Source organism: Notamacropus eugenii, chromosome 4, assembly GCF_028372415.1.
Source record: "Notamacropus eugenii isolate mMacEug1 chromosome 4, mMacEug1.pri_v2, whole genome shotgun sequence".
NCBI classification, from domain to species: domain Eukaryota; kingdom Metazoa; phylum Chordata; class Mammalia; order Diprotodontia; family Macropodidae; genus Notamacropus; species Notamacropus eugenii.
In genome coordinates, this window is record NC_092875.1 from 73,449,265 (window position 1) to 73,469,970 (window position 20,706).

Sequence of the window (20,706 nt, forward strand, 5' to 3'; positions counted from 1 at the left end):
TTTCACCTCCCTCCTAACCTCTTTCCAAATTATATTGGTCTTTCAAGGCCCACCTCTACCAGGAAGCCATCAACAACTGCCCCACCCCTACCCTCAGCTCACTGGGATCTCCCAAATTTGAAAAATATGATTTCATTTGGTCATGTGTTATGAAATATCTTCTTTTTACATTTGATCATGAATCCTTTTCTTTTAACCATAGCTAGACTTTGAACTACTAATGGGAAGGAGCCAAGTTCTGCTTATCTCTGAATTTCTCCACACCATCTTTATTTCTTCCTCTCCCATTCCACCTCCCACATTGCTAAACTCAGAACAAACTTCTAGGAAGAACCTACTAATAAGGGAGGTAGCTTGGTGTAGTGAAAATCACAGAAGTAGGAGTCAGGAGACCTTGGTACAAGTCTCTCTTTCTTGCCACACTAACCATGTGACTTTTGGTAAGCTTCTTCCCTTTTCTGGGTCTTAATTCTCCCAACTATATGTATGCTACCTCTCCCAGCTCACTTCTCCAACTGCCACTTACACTGGTGAATTGGGTCCCCAGAGGGCTGCTCTCTACTTCCCCCTCACAGCTCTGATGCATTGATTTTTCTAATACTTTCACTTATAAGCCCCTATTAGGCATGCCCCTCTATATCAGTTAACCAGTTGATATCTAGCCAACGTCAACTAACCAGTTGATATCAATTAGCTTTGATAAGAGGATATTTACTGAGAGGGTATAGCAAGGATGGAAGTTAGAAAAACATCCCTGCAAACCAGAGTGAACTCAAGCTTAAAGCAGTTAGTTCAAAACATTTTTCCACCCCATCCCCAACTCCCCAATACAGAGCACATGTTCCCTCCTTCACATCCATGAATTCTCTGGGGAGAATAAAGTACTTAAATAACATACTTGAATAAAATACTTAAAAACAACAATACATCATAATAGCTAGTATAGACATAGTACTAAAAGATTTGTAAAATACTTTACAAATAATCATTCATTTTATCCTCACAACAACCCTGGGAGGCAGATGCTCTTGGTTTCCCCATTTTACAGATGAGGAAACTGAGATAGACAAAGGTTAAGCAATTTACTCAGAGTCACACAATTAGTAAGTGTCTGGATAAGCCTCCAAGGGTGAGGCCCACATTGAACCCTCCTCCATTGCATTTCAAATGAGACAGTGTGACTAGATGTTTCCATCAGAGGATTTGTAAGTAAATCTCGCTATTCAGAGTCTAAAGTCTGAGGTCTTGAGAAGAGAGTGATCACCATGGTGAAGGGGCTGGAAACTATGTCTATGAAAGATAGTTGAAGGAGCTGGAGATGTTCAGCCTCACCAAGAGAAGACTTCGGGGAAATATGTTTGCACTCCAAATATCTGAAAGTTTGTTGTAGGAAAAAAGATGAGACTCACTGTGTTTCTCCATAGAGGGAACTAGGAACTAGAACTAGAGACAATGGGAGGAAGTTACATAGATACACATTTCTACCTGCACTAAGAACTTGCTTACGCTTGGATCTGCCCCAAAGAAAAATGTGCTTCATTAAGAGAGGAAAAGAAAATAAGCACTATTAAATGTCTACTATATACTATTATTACCTCATTTGATCGTCACAACAACCCTGGGAAGCAGGTGTTATTATTATCCATATTGTATAGTTGAAGAAACTAAGGCAGTCATGGGTTAAGTGACTTGCCCCAGGTTACACAACTAAGAAGTGTTTGATGCCAGATTTGAACTCCCATTTTCCTGAGGTTGAGTGTTTTATCTACTGTGCCACGTAGGTGAGATGTTGGGTTTCTTGTAGGTCTTCAAATGAAATCTGAATGATCCACTAGTCAAGGTTCAGTCTCAATTAGAGAAACGGTTCTTAAATGTTTTGGTCTCAGGATCCCACTGATAAAAATCATGGAGGACCACAAAGCTCTTTTGTTAATGTGGATATTCATCTATATTTACCATAATTTTGTCTTGCCACTGGACTTTGATGACTCTGGAAGAGTGAGGCTGACAATTTTATGCAACTCTGCCGCACTTAAATCTAATTCACACACAAGACATGGCCCTGTGATGTCATTGGTCCTCTTTGAAAATAAAGGATGAACAGCATGAGAAATTAAAACTAATAACTTTTATATGTATGTATTAATTCCCTTTAAAATAACATTACATGTTAACATAAATAACATATGTTTATGAAGAATAACTATATTTTGCAAAACAAAAAAAATTAGTGAGAAAAATGGAATTTTGCCAATCTTTTTAATGTCTAACTTCACAGAAGACTGCTGGATTTGCATCCCTATTTCTGTATTGTATCTGTTATAATGTGTTGTTTTGGCTGAAGAAAATCTGGTCTTACACAGATATGTAACTGGGAAAAAAAGAGGAGTATTTTACAGGCAAATAACATCTTAGAGTTCTTTGAAAAGTTTTGACCCAGAGGTCTGAGGCCCACGCTTTGAGAATCACTGGACTTCACGATAAATGAGATTCCTTGTAGCTCTAAGATTCTGTGATTCTAGTGGGGTGAGACAGAGCTCACAACTTTCCTAAGAGAGAGGAGAGACTTTTGTTGAAAAGGCAGCCTCCACTCTTTAGTTTTTATCGAGAGCATTTAGACCATAGGAGGGGAGGGGACACAAAGCAGGACCCCAAGGGAGACCTAGAAGCTTCTTTTAGAATATATCATGAGAGGACCTGAAAGGTTTCTCCCCCACTACTCTCCCCTCTACTCTGCTTGGAACTCCCCTATTCATTCCCTAGTTTAAGAAATTGTTAGCTCTTAGACTTCATCAACAACTATCACCTCAGTCTAAGCGAGTTCGCCAGACAACTCCTATCTTTCTGCCTTTGCCCATGCCTGGAAGGTCCTCTTTCCCACTTCTCTTCTTAGAACTCCAAACTCTGTTCTCCCATTGCTTCCTGGGTCATCTCCAATTGTCCTGATAGCTATCTGGCCAGTGAACCCAGATGGCTCTGGAGGAGAAGGTGAAGCTGGTGACCTTGTACAGCTCTCCCTCCCTCAAATCAAAGTCAACTATACATCCTGTCATCATCTCCCTGATGTCATAGACCTCTTTGAAAATGAAGAACAAACACAACTATCGCAACCAGTTCCTGTGAAAAGCCTTTCCTGATTGCTCTAGTTAGGAGAATTCTCCCTTCCAATGATCTGACATTTGTTTTCTATTTGTTTTTACTGAATTTGTGCATTCAAGTTGTCTCCCCTCACCCTCCAGCAAAATATGAGCTCCTTGGGGGCAGGGCTCATTTTGTTTTACTGTAGAAGTAGACACAGAATGGTCTCCAGACCTGCCTATTACACAAACTGACTGTGTAACTGAGCAAATCACTAAACATCTGAGTTCTCTAGGCAACTCTCTGAGACTGTATATTTTCAGTGCAGGTACCAGTCTGCACTGGAAGAGGGAGAAAGCATTTTCTCATCAAGTATTCTATAAAAATGGAAGCTCTTGCCTTCTCAATGGGGGGAATAGGGAGGGGGAGAGGCAGGGAGAGAATTTGGAACTCAAAAATTTTTCAAATTAAGTTATATTTTTCAAAATTGTTTACATGTAATTAGGGAAAAATAAAATATTTAACTTTTAAAAATACAGTGGAAAGTTTTTTTAAATGGAAGTTCTCTTCCCTGTCATCCACCCAGATAATCCCCTCTACCTAGCACAGCACCTGGCATATGGTTGACATCTATCATAATGCTTGTTGAATTGATCAATTAAACTAATCAATGCTTGTCAAATTGAATTAAATTGACATGAAGCCATTTTTGAGGAAGAATCTCCCCTACATCATGATTGACAAGTGACCTTTCAACCTTCCACTCAAAGAGACCTTCAATGTCAGAGAGCTCGCTATCTCTCAAGGAAGTCCTTTCCATTTTGGGATCGTTCTAATTGCAAAAAATAAAATAAAAATTCCTTATATTGAGCTTACATTCTGTCTCTCTACAACTTCAACTGATTGCTCTGGTCAAGCAAATCAAGTCTAATATTCTACCATATGTCAGCTCAAATAATTAAAGACAGCTGTCATGACCCCCATGTTTCTTCTGGGAAAAAAATCCCCAATTCCTCAAGCAACTTATTATAATCTAATAAGGGAATAATGCAGATGGTGCCATGGACAGAGTGCCTGACCTGGAGTCAGGAAAACTCATCTTCCTTAGTTCCAATAAGGCCTTAGACATAGCCAAGTGACCCTAGGCAAGTCACTTAACCCTGTTTACCCAGTTTCTTTATCTGTAAAATGAACTGGAGAAGAAAATGGCAAACTACTTCAGTGTCTCTGCCAAGAAAATCCCAAATGGAGTTAGGAAGAGTCAGATATGACTGAAAAATGACTGAACAGCAAACAGCAAAGATTTGCAAATCACCTTATACACATTATGTCATCAGACACTCACAATGTTGTGAAATCTGAGTGATGTCTGAGACTGACACAGCTTCAGTAACTTGCATGGACTTACAACTGGTAAATGTCCAAGGTAGGATTCAAACTTGGGCCTTCCACAGTATAAGTACAGCACCCTATCCTTGAGATCATTTCTTTAGCACTTGAAGGCATACAATGAACTTCTCATGTGATAATCCTAGTAGGTAAGGGAAGTAGATGTGAGTGTCCCTATTTTAGACACTAGAAAACTGCATCTCAGATAGGTCATATAACTTTCCCAGGGTCAGATAGCTGTTAAATATTGGAGTCTAGATTCGAATCCAGGTCCCCAACTCCCAAAGAGCTCTTTCTCCTATACTAGACAGCCTCTCCATACACAATAGAGCACAAATTCTAATAACGCAAGTATTATGACACCCAAGGAAGGAGTAAATAGCCATGATGGGAAGCAGGAGTATCAGGGAAGACTTCCTGAAAGAGATTGCATTTGATCTGAGTTCATGAGATTTAAAGTTGCAAGAGACCTTGGAGACCATCTAGTCAAACTCTCCATTTTACAAATGAGAAAACTGAGTATGGTTGAGTATATTAATAATAATAGCTGCCACTTTAAGGCTTGAAAAGTACTTTGTATACATTAACTTCATTTGATCTTGAATTAAGTGGCTCATCCAAAGTCATTCAAGTAGAGCCAAGGACTTAAACTCAAATGCTCTGACTCCAAGTCTGGTATTGGGTGTTGGGGTGGGGAGGTGGGGTCCCCCCACCAGGATAATGTGGCCTGAAGTTAGGGAAGGTCCTCTGAAGAGGTTACCATTGAGTGAATGGAAAGGTGAATGGACCCTCCTGACAGGAGGAATGCTTGTCAAGGCCATACAAAAGAAAAAAAAATGTTCCCTCCCTTGGTGACAATCAGAACAAATCAAAGAAATTGCTTCCAATCTTCTGGGTCATAGAAATGCTCCACTGGTTGCTGGAGCAAATGCCAAAGTCATCAGTCCCAGCAGGAACTGGCACCAAGATTGGCTTTGTCACCTCAGACAATCCCAACAAGCCAGGATCAATAGGCCCAGAGCTAGCTTGTTCTCCTGTGTTCTTGGCCCATCACACCCCTCCCTTGACAATCTCCCAGTGCCCACCTCTTAGGCAATAGAGAGGAATCGATTTCCAAGGGTTCCAAAATCAGGAGTTCTTGAAGAAAGATGTTGTCACCTAGGGACTGGTTTGGTGCAGTGGAAAGAATGTTCAAAGTTATGGGTTCAACTCCAGGTCCAGGTCTCAAATACCAACTGTGGGATCCTATTCCATCTATTTGTTCATCTGTATTTGGGAGGAATGACATCAACGTTGTTAATGGCAGGAAAAATGGTCCAGTCTCCAACTCTATTGGGTCCTTTACAAATTTTTTCTCTGGGTGAGATTTGCATGGACCATAGTTGGCATGATAGCCTTTGAAATCTAAAGGAATGCTCTAATCTCAAGTAAATTAGTAGCCTGGAGGCTGAAAGTGGCAGTAAGGCCCAAACAGAGGAATTTTTTAAAAGCTATATTTAAAGCCTCAGGCTGGCTGACCTGGTTCTGAATTACAAAGAACTGAGATAACCCTTACAAATATAATCTAAAAGCTGATAGACGCCCCCCCCCCATTGGGGGAAGGGCAGCACAACAGTACAGAATTATAGCCCAGCTTGATGGCATCAGAGCTGTGTGGGGAGCAGGTGGGGGCTGCCCTGATGAGGAAAAGGGATTCTTTAGAAATATGACTTGCCCTGGTTACATTGCTTACAAATGGAGAAGTTTTGAATGCTGTGAATAAGTTCACTTACCTTGGTAGTGTACTTTCCAGGGATGTACACATTGACAATGAGGTTGATGCATGCATTGCCAGAGCTAACTCAGTGTTTGGAAGGCTCTAAAGAAAAGTTTGGGAGAGAAGAGACATTAGACTGACTACCAAACTGAAGATCTACAGAGCTGTTGTGTTAACCTCACTGTTGTATACCTGCGAAACATGGACAGTCTACCAGCACTATGCCAGGAAACTGAATCGTTTCCATTTGAACTGTCTTAGGAAGATTCTGAGGATCACCTGGCAGGATAAGGTATCAGACATTGAAGTCCTTGTTCGAGTTGAACTGCCAAGCATTTAAACTATACTTCAGAGAGCACAACTCTGATGGGCTGGTCACGTTGTTCTAATGCAAAATCTATGCTTGCAAAAAAGACTGTTTTATGGAGAACTCAAATGGGGCAAGCAATCACATGGTGGTCAGAAGAATCAATACAAGGACACTCTCAAGGTCTCTCTCAAGAACTTTGGATGTGATTGTGCAATATGGGAGATATTGGCACAGGACAGCTTAGCATGGCATGCCCACATAAGAAAGGGTGCTGTGCTCTATGAGCAAAACAGAATTGAGACAGCACAAAAGAAATGTAGAATGTGCAAATTTGGAGTATCCACCCCAAATGTTCACATGAACTATCTGTACCCAATCTGTGGTAGAACATTCCGAGCTCATGTTGGTCTGACCAGCCAGTCGGACACACTGAAACTTGACTTTATCATGGTGATGTCATTTTGGTCCTCTTCAAGAACAAAGCACAACAACCACTCCATGCAAAGTCTCTGCCGGATGAAACCTGTGAAGCACGCACCCCTGTGTGGATGGGGGAGCTTCCCACATCACCCATTGTGCTAGGGTATTTAACTCAATGTCCTTTGCTTTCAGCTTTTCCCTTCTCATTGGTCTGGAGAGAGAAATACTGGGAGAAGTTCCTGAACTATGGTTTTAAGTGGATACTGAACCACAGTGTGTCTTGAACTTGGGATAGTTTTGGATAAGGGGGTGGATTATTATAGTGTACATAGGACATCAGAGCTGGAAGGCACCTTAGAACACAGAATACAGAACCTTAGCACATAGAATACAGAACCTTAGCACATAGAATGTCAGGGCTGGAGGGAACCTTACTTAGAATATCAGGGCTAGAAGAGACCTTCAAATACGGAAAGTTGAATCTGGAAGAGATGTTAAAAATGAAAGATTTGGAATAGAAGCAACTGTAGAACATAGGATATTAGGATTAGAAAAGAACTTTGAACATAAAATATCAACGGTGGAAGGAACCTTAGAATACAGAAACTCAGAACTGGAAGAGATGTTAGGGCTAAAAGGAAACCTTAGAGAATAAAATGTCAGGCCTGAGAGAGAAAACTTAGAACATAAAACATGGAATGTGGAAATGAGGAAAGCCCATCTCACCAAACCCTTTCATTTCACTGAGGAAAGCGCTTAGGTAAAGGAGTGAAAAACATGTCACAGCCCTTCCAGAAGTATCAGGAATTAGACAGAACAGGGTTGTTAAAAGCTGTGTGTCCCCTTTGGTGAAGTGGTCAGTGGTTCATTAGATGGAGATATTGACACATGCAAGTTAACAGAATTGGTACAGGTCACTGGACACTAGATGATGACATTGACTTAAGCAGGTGAACAGTCTTGGTGCAGGTCTCAGATTAAGTGGAGCATCCCACTTGAATTTAGAAACAGAGCAAGCTCTAATTGTGTGTGTGTGTGTGTGTGTGTGTGTGTGTGTGTGTGTGTGGTGTTGTTGCTGTTTTTCCCTTTCCTTGTAAATTTTTCTTACAATTTACTTTTAATCACCTGGTCCAGTATGAGATTGACAAGAAGACACATTGATGGAATGCTAAAGACTCTCATTCTGAGACTCTGTCTCTCTGGCCTGTTCTTGCCAGGTCTCCTGGGTCCTTAATAAACTGTGGAGCAACACTAGGAAAATACTTAAAAGAAACAACTCTCTTTATCTGTCAGGATCCAAGGCCTCACCACATAGCCATCAATAATGGATTCTGAACATTCCCCATTTATCACTGTAAAGCAGGAGGCAGATTAGTGAATGGAGGGACCAAATGTCTGGAATCCAAAATCTAGGTTTCTCCATTACCCTTCCACACTCTCCCACCCACCTCCACCTGTCATCATCTACTTTTCTAGATAAGGGAACAAGACATCAGGAATAGACTACCCATGTGTTTGTCCAGATGTGGGTGTGAGAGAGTGGATGAGGGCAGGAGCATCCTCCCACTCTTGGATACTTGGGGACTCTTTTCCCATGTACCAACACTATGGTATGTGTTCGTCTCTCATGGGGAATGGGAAAGGAAGCAAACTAGACCACAGAACCATAAACCCATAGAATGTAGATTTACACGAACATAGAACCATAAAATGTAAACCTATAAAAAACCACATATAAATATGGACTCAGAATATAAAGTTACAGCAGCCTGAAGCCTACAAGACATGGAATCATGGAACGGAAAATCACAATGCATAGATCCATGAAACCTAGAACCACAAATTTATCAAACACAGACACAGAAAACTCGAAGTCACAGAACCACAAGATGCAATAGTGTAGACCTCACAGAACATAAAAAAAGATACAGCATGGAACACAGAACCACAAAACAGTACTATAGACCCACAGAACACAGAAGCAAAAATATATAATGAGAGACTCATAGAGCACTGGACTTGGGGTCAGGAGATCTGGGCTCTCTGCACTGCTTCTTTCTAAGTGTGTGACCTTAGGCAAGTCATTTTCTCTCTCTGAGCCTCAGTTTTCCCATCTGATAACCCTAAGGTCCTTTCCATTTCTGATGATCTGTGTTCTAAGGTCTTTCTCAGTTGAAAATGTATGTTCAAAGACCCCTTTTGGCTCTGGACCTCTATGATTCTGTGACTATAGAACTACGGAGACACAGGACCATGGGATTTTATTGCTAGACAGCTTAGAATCAATTTAATTCACAGGGTCCTCTGCGATGGGGTCAGTGCTGCTATTGGGGCTGCTGAAATTTCAATAGCCCACAAAAGGGAAGAAGAAAGCATAGAGTTTCTGGCAAGCCAGGGAGATGCAGCTCTGAGTTTAAAGGGACAAACTCTATAACCCAGGGCTTGACTTATTGTTGTGTTGTTTGACTTTAAGAAAGTGATAGGGAAAATGACATGACTTGCACTTGATTTTGTTTTGAGTGAGGGAGGGCTGTGCAGGGCACCAGCCTCACTTCTCCTCCAGAGCCATCTGAATCCAGAGACCAGATATTCATCAGGATGACTGGAGATGACCCAGGATGAGGCAACTGGGGTTAAGTGATTTGCCCAAGGTCACACAGCTAGTGAGTGTCAGGTGTCTGAGGTGAGATTTGAACTCAGGTCCTCCCGACTCCTGCACTGGTGCTCTATCCACTGCATTACTGAGGAAGAGGATGAGGGGAGTCAATAGTGAGGAAAGGGAACCACTGATCATTAGAGAAACAACCCAAAGGTGAGAAATAATATTTATGTCACTGATCAGTAAGATGAAGAGGGAGACCCCAGTAACAGCTTGTCCTTGGAGACCTGGATCAATGAAACAGGGCCTCAGACAACACAGGGCTTTCCTTCCTCTACTTCCTTCATGTCCATTAGATGAGAAGCAGAAGAGGCAAGGAAAGTGGGGAATCAAAGACTAGAAGTCAGAAAACTGGAGTTTTAGTCCCAATTCTGCCATGTCAGGACTACCTGAGATAAGAAGTCAGATCTTTGCTGATTTACTATATGACCTTAGATAAATCATTTATGAGGGATCAAAAATAAATAGCTAGAGTAGCAGATTTGGAGTCAGGAAGACCTGAGTTCAAATTCTGACGCTGACACTATCTGTATGAGCAGGAAAAAGTCACTTAACCTCTCTAGAACTTAGTTTTCCACACTGGGAAATCGAGATCCTGCTGTGCCAACGTCGCAGAGTTGTTGTGGGCCTCTGCAAAGTCATTTGTGAACGGCAATAAAAATGTGTCTATTGCCATGTGTTCTAACTGGGCATCAGTGTCTCCTTCTGTGAAATGAAGCAGTTGCAGTAAATGGTTTCTAACGTGCCTTCCAGCTGAGACATTCTCTATGGAGTGGAAAGGGAATAAACATTTATTAAATTCTAGGTACAATACAAACACTACCTCATTTGATCCTCACGACAACCCTGAAAGGTAGGTGCTATTATTATCCTCATTTGATAGTTGAGGAAACTGAGGCAGACAGAGGTTAAGTGACTTGCCCAGGGTCACACAACCAATAAGTGTGTGAGGCTGAATTTTAACTCAGATCTTCCTGACTTCAGACCCAGCACTCTATCCACTGCATCACCCAATGTTGGATTTGGAAGTCATAGGACATAAAATCAAATCCTAGCTCTGGCCTATTCTACCTACATTGCCCTGGGCAAATCACTTAATGCCTCTTAGCCTCAGTTTCCTTCCATATCTAAATCTGTCACCTAAACCTCTCTGCCTCAGTTTCTTCATCTGTTAAATGGAGATAATAATACCACTTCCCTCACAGGACTTTTTTGAGGACCAAGTGAAATAGTATACAGAAAAAATTTTAGAAACCTTAAGAAACCATGTAAATGTCAGAGACTATTATTTTCAGATTTTGTTGTTCTCTTATTTTCATATTCCAACATTCTCTCATTTTAAGACTCAAAATTTCTTATTACAATAAGTTCTAAATGAATAAGTGACCTAGGATATACAATGCCGCATCATAAACAAATCAAAGGAACAAGGAAGCAATTACGAATAAGAGAAGGGTTCATGAGCAAAGAAAAGGTCATTGAAAATAAAAGTAACAATTTTGATTTTATCAAATTTAAAGGGTTTTGCACAAATAAAGCCAATATAGTTAAAATAAAAAGGTAAAAAGTTAACCGAGGGGAAAAAAAAGAGTCTCTGTAGCAGGTTTCTTTGATAAAGGTCCTGTATCCAAGACGTATAAAGAATTGATTCAAACATAGAAGAATGATGGTCATTTCCCCATAAATAAAGATTCTAAGGATGCAAAAAATGTAGTTGGCAAAGAAAACAGTTCACACTATCTATAACCATATGAAAAAATGCTTCAAATCACTAATAATTAGAGAAACTTCAAGTAAAGCAGCTCTGAGATTCCCATCAGATTATCAAAGATGACAAAAATGACAAGTGACAATTGTCAGAAGAATTTCAAGAAAGCTGACACCCTAAAGCCTGGTTGGTTTATCTGTGGGCTGGTTGAACCATTGGGGCAAGCAACTTGAAAGCTGCTTCAGAAGTCACTGGACAGTACCTGCACCTCAAAGAGATCAAAGAAGAAAGGACCCATAGGCACACAAATATTTATAGCAGCTTTTTTTATAGCAAAGAACTAGAAACCAAAGGGTTGCCCATCAGTTGGGGAATGGCTAAACAAATCATGGTGTATGAATGTAACTGAACAATACTATATTATAAGGCATGACAAAAAAAATAGTTTCAAAGAAACTTGGGAAGACATCTGTGAATGAATGGAGAGTGGTATGGATAGAACCAGGAGAATAATATGTATAGTAACAATATCATAAAGATGGCAGCTAGGCAATGTGGTGGAGAGAATGCTAAACTTCCTCTAGTCAGGAAGTTCAAATCTGGCCTCAGACATAGCTGTGTGATCCCAACTGGACAAGTCACTTGACCTCTCCTCACAGGGTTGTTGTGGGGATCAAATGAGATAATATTTCTAAAGCATGGGGCTCAGCACATAGTAGGCATCATGTAAATGCTAGATATTATTAAGAAAAACAATTTTTAAAGACTTTAAAAGTCTAATCAATGCAACAATAAGCCATGAGCCCAAAGGACTGAAAATTAAACACTCCACCCATCACCTTCCAGAGAGGTGGTAACGGACTGAAAATGCAGAATGAGTCATAACGATTTTTGGACACGGCTGACGTGGAAATTTGTTTTGCTGGACTACACATTTCTTATGAAGGTTCTTTTTTTCTTGTATTTACTGTTCCACTGGGAGAGATAATAAATGCATATAAAAATAGATTAATAAATTAAAAGAAAAAATACTTAAGAACTCTATATATCATTTAATATATTTGTTTAATATTTATTTAAATATATTTGAAAACCAAGCTGTGCATAATAGAAATATGTATTTGTGTTTTCACCTATAATCCTGTTTTTGTATTCTATTTTGCATATGGAACCTTTTTTTGGTGTTTATCAAGTTCAGAATAAAAAATTAATTTTTAAAAAGTCATTGAGGTGAAGATTATAGGCTCCTAATAATTCTATGATTCTAATATTCTGTGATTTTAAGATCCTGTGATTCTGTAACTTCCCAAGAGGTTTGATTAATCTCCATCTTAGGATCTCAACTGTACACACTCAAAACAGATTAACAATTAAAAATAAAAAGATTAGATAAATAAATGGAGTAGCCAGAATCTGAGTCCTGAATGGGACTCCGAAGGCCAGGGGCCCAGGCAATCAACAGAACTTTGCTAGCAAAGGGAAAGCTGAGGGGTTGCTATGAGTCTTATGAAGAGATTTAGAGATCCAAACAGAACACCTACATGAACAATGGATACTGGACTTGGAATTGAGAAGACTCATATTCCTGAGTTCAAATCCAGCCTCAGACACTTAATAGTTGGGTGACCTTGAGTAAGTCACTTAACACTATTTGCCTCAGTTTCCTCATCTGCAAAATGAGAAGGTAATAGCAATTAGCTTAAAAAACCAACCAAATGGACTCACAAAGAGTCAACAACTCAACAACTGCAAATTTTGCATCTGAGGAAACTGAGGCTCAGAAAAAAGTGAATTGTTCAGTCACGCAATTAGAAAGTAACAGATTTCCTGACTTAATGTCTAAACATTCTTCACATAGGACCTCCATGAGTAGAGCATCCCAGGAAGACCAACCTACCCAGCGGTAGGCTAGAAAATTGAAGTAAAGATCACTGAAAGGTTGCTAGCCAGAGACACCATCGGGTGCTTTGACTGACTAGCCTCTGGGCTTTGCTTTGTACCCCCAGATATTTCACCAGGAGCTTCTAAGAGACCCAGACCGTCAGGAGCTCCAGGAGCTGTTGCATGTCAAAGGTCCCCAGACACAAAAGTCGTGGGAATGCCCAAGAGACAGTGGGGCAACAGGACCCAGAGGGAATGCTCTCTCCCCAGGAGAGATAGGGAGCTGACTGCATGTTCTAGGGTGAGTCAGACCACAACCCAGGAAAGTATTAGGACTTTTTAATTGCTCCATTTCCCTCACAGGATTAATTAAAACCACATTCTTGGGGCCCGAATGAGTCATGCTTTATCTGCTGATAGAACTTTCCATTCAGCCTCTGCAGAGGTGAAAGGGGCCTCAGAAACTCGGTCCTGAATCCCTTTTTGTTGAGGTCCTCCCACAGGCCAGGACCCTGAGCCCTAGGTGTAGAAGACAGCAGAGGTCTAGCACCGGCTCTGCAGGAGTCTGTGTGACTTTGGGCCAGTCTTTTATTCCCTTTCTGGGCTTCCATTTCCTCATCTGCAAAGTCACACGACATAAAGTTCATCTAGCCCAACCTCCTTCTTTTACAAATGAGGAAACTGAGACCCAGAGAAGGTAAGGAGCAAGTTTCATAAGGTAGTATTAGAGTAGGATTTGGACCCAGGCCTTCTAACTCCCAACTCTGGGCTCCTTTCACTGTTAACATGCTGAGCCAGTTGAAGGAGCTGGACAAGATTCTGATGGCTTAGCCAGCAAAGGCAGGAAATGAACACAAGACCTGAGCATCAGGAGGCCTGGACTACAGTCCTATCTCAACCATTTACTAATTGTGTGACTTTGGCTTGACTTTTCTGGCTCTCATTTCCTTCATCTGTACAACAAAGAGCTTGCTCTTAATAGTTTCTGAGATCCTTCCCAGCTCTGACCTCCCATGATTGCATTTTGAAAGGAACTCAGGAACTCTATTTGCCCTTTTGGAAAGTCTCAGGAAAAAAATGACAAAGGACCAAATGAGAAAGAAAATGAGAGAGAAAAGAAAAAGATGGAAGTGTGACGATACAGATAGAGACAGGAGAGGTAGAGAGAATGGAACAGAGATAAAAGAAAGTGCTTATCCAAGAGGAGAGAGAGAAGGAGGAGGAGGAGGAGGAGGAGGGAAAGGAGAAGGAGGAGAAGAAGAAGGAAGAGGAGGAGGAGGAGAAGGAAGAGAAGGAGGAGGAGGAGAAAAGGAGGAGGACAAGGAGAAAAAACAGAAAGGAGGAAGGAGAGGGAGAGGAAGACAGAGAGAGATGGGGAGGGAAGGAGAAAGAGAAAAAGGAAGAGGGAGGAAGAAAGACAGAAAAGGAGGGAGACAGAAACAGAAAGAGGAAGAGGGAAGGGGGAGAGAGGAAGAGAGAGAGATAGGGCGAAGAAAGGAGAGAAGAAAAGAAAGGAAGAGGGAGGGAGAAAGGCAAATAAGGAAGAAGAGGAAGAGAAAGAAAGGAGGAAGGGAGATAGAGACAGGAAAGAGAGGAAGAGGGAAGGAGAGAGAGAAAAAGAGGGGAGGAGATGAAAAGAGAAGAGACAGAGATATAGAGGAGTACAGAGATGGGAGTTTGTCAGAAATAGTAGAAAAAGAGAGACAGAGAGACACAAAGATAGAGGAAAGAGAGAGAACCATTGCAGAATGATGTCACCTGACTTCCTTCACATATCCCACATTGCAGACCCACTGGCCTCCTTGCTCTGCCCTGTTTACAACATTCTAAGTCCCATCTCCACACCTTTGCACAGGCTGTTGCCATGGCTACAGTGCTCTTCTCTCTCCCCTTCATCCCTTGGAGCTCAGGCTCACCTAATTCTCTTCTAAAGTACTGCCTTCCCTGATTTCTGCCCCCGCTCTCAGTTGTTAGTGTAAGAGGAAGACTGGAGGATGAGCTCAGAGCATGTTCCCGAGGTTTCTGCCTGTTGCCAGTCCATGTGAAGCCTTGGGGGAATCTGCTTCCATAAATTCATGCTGATATTGAAAGAAGGGCCCCGCTCCCCCCTTCAGGTCTTCCATGAGTGTTTCCTGTTCATCGGCTGTGTTGTGAAGAGAGAAACCTGCTTGTCTGTTGAGCTCGAACTGAGAATTCAGGCAAAAAATTTCAATGGAGAAATTTGCTTTCTTTTCCTTCCTGCTGGCTACAGTGGGAGCCTGTGGAGGGGGAGAGTACTGGGCCTACCTGTGAACCCACATCCTCCTAGGCAAGCCCTGTGTCTGGGAAGGCATCACCCCCTGTGTGTGTACTCTTTTCTTTGATCAGGGCTTTGTAGAAAAGGGAACAGCTTCACTCATCTGCTTTACCACATTCAGAAGTTACCACACTGGTAGGGCAAATGCTTTGTAACTATTACTCTGAGTTAGTACCCACTCTCCCCAGGGACTGAGATAGTAGATGGGAGTGTGGACCCTAAGCTTCTGGGGTGGGGGATATTTGTGTACTTTAGTTCTTGCTATATCTTTCCAGCAAATATCCCTTTGTAAAAGCTAATTAATATTAATTCATTATCATTCTATGGATGAGGCATCAGGTGGTTAAAGGATACTGCCAATCACTGGTGATTAGCAGACTGGAACTTTAGAACACTCTGGAATCCCCAAATCCCTTGGGGTTACCCCTAGAACTCTGAGGGACACTTAGTCATCCTCAACCTTATCTACCAATGCAGGAACTGAGCCTAGGAGAGTGAGCCCAGAGCTTCAAAGGGCTACATGTATTCTAGCACATAGATTAGTGTCTGGCATATCTTAAGTGTTTAATAAATGCTTGTTGACTGACTCCCTGAAATTGTTTGATATTTACTCTGTACGTAAAGTGGGAGTTGGTCTTTGACTAACTGACTTATGACCAACCAATCTCCCATGCCTACATGTGTGTATATTTTTTAAAAATTGAATCATGTGTGCATATCCTGTTTCAGTGGCTCAATAGATATAGAGCCTAGAGTCAGGAGGACCTGTATTCAAATCCTACCTCAGACACTTACTAGCTATATGACCTAGGACAAGTCATTTGATCTCTGTCTGCCTCCATTTCCTAAAACTATAACATGGAGATAATCAGAGAACCTACTTCTCAGGGTTGTAGAGAAGATCAAATGAGCTATTTGTAAAGCACTTTGCAAACCATAAAGATCGATAGAAATATTGGCTGTTACTATTGTCATCATTATTCCAATAGATTATAAGTTCCTTGAGGACAGACACGGCTTTGTTTTTGTCTTTTGTGTCCACAGAATCTAGCCCAGTGTTTGGAACACAGCACTTGATAAATGCTTATTAATAAACAAATGAAGGAAAAGATAAGACAAAAAGCTAGGCCAGAAATAGTATGTCAGAGAAAGAAGAAAGTCAGTAACAGAGAGTCCTAGCTACAAAGAGAAAAGCCTCATTCCCCACTGTGTCTGGTGTTACATGCAGGAGATGCCTGGCGCTTTATGAAGGCACCTGGTGCTTAATTGCCACTTAGAAAAATTAACTCCCGACCTTCTCGATACCAAAAACAGCTTTTCAGAGCATTCCGCAGGCAGACAAGCAGAGCCTGAGGGGAGAGTGCCACTTACCAGACTCTCAGAAAGTAAAGAAAAGGACTTGAGATGAGAAGACAGATCAAGCCAGGGGAAGAGTTGTGTCTGCCAGGAGGAGGTCAAGGGCTCGGGGGTACCGGGGGCTGCTAGGAGAATGTCTCTCCCTGGGAGGGCCAGGAAGAGCCCTGGCCTCCTTTTACTGCCGCAGTCAGGGAGGGAGAGGTTGGGCTGGGAACATGCCGCCCCAGCCTGCCAAGTTTCACCCGAAACTCTTTCCAGCCTGGGCCTGTTCCCCATCTGCAGGTGCCAGGTCTTCTGGGAGGCCGGGTCCCCTCTCCCCTTCCCCCACCTTCCTCTCTCCTCACCAGTCCAAAACCATCATTCTTCATGGAATTCTCATAAAGCATTCTACTCTGCCCCTGATTACACAGGCTTTTATTCTTTGGGAGAAAGAAATGAAAAGGACTTTAGAACATGGTACACTAACAGTCACAGCCAACAGGAACTTGAGCATAGAACATCAGAGCTGCAAGGGCCCTTAGAACACAGGATGTCAGAGCTAGGAAGGCTCTTAAATCACAACTTTAGAGCTGGAAGGGACCTTAGAAAACAGTGTCAGAGCTGGGAGGGTCCTAGAACACAGAGTGTCGGAGTTAAGAAGGCCCTTAGAACACAGAATGTCAGAGCTGAAAGGGCTTAGAACACAGAATTTCAACACTGAAGGTACCTTAGAACAAGGAATACAGTTAACATTCTGTTAAGGTTGCTTCCTATTTAGAGATCTTAGTACACAGAACACAGAATCTCAGAACTGGACAGGCCTTAGAGACACTCCAATCCAAGCTTTCGTGGAGGAGTTAACCAGGCTCAAAGTTTTTACTAAGTTCTGTGACAGGCAGAAATGGACAGCTCTTCGGAACAGACTGAGAGGGTTGAGGCCACAGGCAGGAAGTCTGTCTCTGGGCTTCAGCAGTTGCCGGGTAGAGGGAGCAGCTCTCTGCAGAAAGTTTTCTGAATGAGATAGTCATTTTAATAACAGATCTGAGGCCAAGAGGATACTCTGGTTGAAGGAGGGGAGGAAAAGAAGAGAAAGATTTTCCATTATTTCTATCTTGCACTGTCCTCTTCTTTGTGAATGCTTGTTGCTTGTTGAAGTGTAAGTAACTTTGCTCTCCCCAGTCAGACTATGAGCTATCTGAGGGCAAGGCCTTGACCAATTTCTTCTCTTTTGAGGCAGGATCTGAATCTGCTCCTCCTCTATTGCCCCCAGACTAGAAGGCCCCTGAGGGCAAAGCCAGGGTCAGCTCCTGTTTCTTCTATCCCCTGTCCCATCCCTGCCAAATTCCCCCAGACTTCCTAGGACCAAATTCAGAGCTGGTGAAGTTTGTAAAGAGTCAAATTTACCTGAAACACAAGAATGATTCTTTCAGGTCCTGGAAGAGGGAGAGAATTAAGAGCCATGGGCCCAGTGGGGTGCATAAAAGCAGCATTTCCAATGGTACAGGGCCCGGGCTTCAACTAGGCCACCGCAGCCTAGCTCTAAGGAAAATTCAGCTTATATGACCAAAGGGGTGACAAGGAGAGAGAGAAAGGTGGAGACAAAAAAGAAACAGAAACCAGAGGAGACAGAGATAGGGACAGGGAAGGGGGCAAAGCCAGATAAAAGGAGAAGCACTGAGACAGAGGAAGGATCAGAGAGAGAGAGAAAACAAAAAGAAAAAGACAGACACGGGGTCAGAGTCAGAGATAGAGGGGACAAAGAGAGAAGAGGGGAAACCAGAGAAAGAGACAAACTGAGAGAGATAGACATTATTCACCTACAGTGTGCCTGGTCTGGCCTTAACACAAAAATATAGATGGAAACACAGACTCAGAAAGACCAACAAAACGGGGAACAAAATTGGGCAAAGAAGGGAGAGATAGAGAGACAGTGCAATGAAAGGAAGAGAGGGGGGCACACAAGGGAGAAGGCAGAAGTGAGGATGCAAGTTTGGGAAAGAAACCCCAGCCTTGGGTGGTTGGGGAGGAGGATCTGTACGGACAAGAAAACAGAATCCAGCTCCCAAGTCCCCCTCCTACTCCCCTAGGTCAATGCCCCCACTCTTGTCCCCGGGCTGGATGGGGCATTCTGCTCGGCCACCACCTAGGGGCTTTGCAGACAAATAAGGAAGCCTTTTAAGGCAGCCAAGCTCATTCAAATTTATGCTAATGCAATTTCCCTGTTTATTTCAGAGTTACAGGGTGTCAGCTGCGTGGGAGCCCAGAATGCTCCTAGGTCCAACCCAGAGAGAGAAGATTGGGGGGGGGAATAGGGCGTACATCTGCAACTTCTGTGCATTTAACACATTCTTAACAAGCTTGTATGTGCACTGCACATCTAGTCTGTGTATTTGTGCCTATGTACATACACAGACTGGATATGTGTCCCTGTGTGTCTCACTGCAGTTACACATTCTACTGCATGTACTTCTAGTGTGTATAGGTATACTCACATTTCTCCTATGCATATATGTATAGCTCATACATAAATACAAATGTGTGTATGTTTTCCACATGGATGCCTATATGTGTATATCTCATGTGTACAGAATATGTATCCTGTGGAGAAAAGCAAGGTATACTTGGGTGCACCTACTGGTCTTGTGAATATGCACATGTAACCCTCATGTTACCTCTCCACATATGTGGTCACAGGTCAGACAGGACTGAAATGAGCAAACAAAAGCTCCTCAATAAATTCCAGTGGCTCCCTATTCCCTCCAGGATTAAACCGAAACTCCCGTTTGGCATTTAAAGCTTTTCACAACCTGTCCCATTCTTAGACTCAGCTCAAATTCCACCTTCTGCAAGAGGCCTTTCCCAGTCTCCCTCCCACAGCTACTAGTACATCATCCTCTGAGACTGCCATCTACTCTGTATAGCTCCTGTCTGCATCTTGCTGTTTATACATTGTCCCATCCATTAAAATGTAAACTCCTTAAGTTTTTTTGGGGGGATTGGGGGCGGGGGGGAAAGACTGGGAAAGCTTCCTGCAGAAGACAGAATTTGAGCTAAGTCTTAAAAGAAGCCAGGGAGACTAATAGACAGAGGTGAGAAGAGAGAGCATTCCTGACATCGGGGACAGCCAAAGGCAAAGGCAGAGAGGTGGAAGATGAAGGCAACTAGGTGGCACAGTAGATAAGAGAGCTGGGCCTGAAGTCAGGAACACCTGAGTTCAAATTCTGCCTCACAGACTTAGTACCCATGTGACTCTGGGCAAGTCACTTACCCTGTCTGCCTCAGTTTCCTCAACTCTAAAATGGGGGTGATAATAATAACACCCTACTCCCAGAGCTGTTGTGAGGATCAAATAGGATATTTGCAAAGGGCTTAGCACAGTGCCTAGCACAGAGCTAAATGCTTAACAACCACTTGTCGACTGATGTGCACACATGCCTCATGAATTTCCATGTTTATGTCACGTTCGTGTGTCACACATACATGTTATACCATATGTATATGTATAACTTCAGTGTGCTCTCTATGTGTGTTTTGTGTGTATAAGCATCCAATATATATGCTTATGTATCCCATGTGCATGTATACAGTTTCAATGAATGCAAATCCAATAAGAAAATTGTATATGAACATGTCTTTTAAGTGCGTGAATGTATTTTGCATCCCAAATCATCCAAAGGTAAACCTTTAGCTTCAGGAAAGGACGCACTGCGAGACAGAAATTGGGCCTCTTGGCCTATGTTCCCAGCACCTTCCTTCTTGTGACAGAGAGAACAGACCAAACTCAGGATCAAAGCCTGGGCAAACATACTCAAGCAGGAGCAGGAGGGAAGGGCAGCCCCTTTAGGGAAAATACTTCTCCATTCATAGATGGGAA

General features: G+C 42.3%; 1 long non-coding RNA gene across 1 annotated transcript; it reads right to left on the reverse strand.

Annotated features, from left to right (window-relative positions):
• Positions 1 to 2,115: 2,115 nt before the first annotated feature.
• LOC140499918 (uncharacterized) lies at positions 2,116 to 6,327 on the reverse strand. Its single transcript, XR_011965590.1, has 2 exons — positions 6,240 to 6,327; positions 2,116 to 5,733 (listed from the first exon to the last, which is right to left on the reverse strand). It is a non-coding gene; the product is annotated as an uncharacterized lncRNA (long non-coding RNA).
• Between the last annotated feature and the right edge of the window lie 14,379 nt (positions 6,328 to 20,706).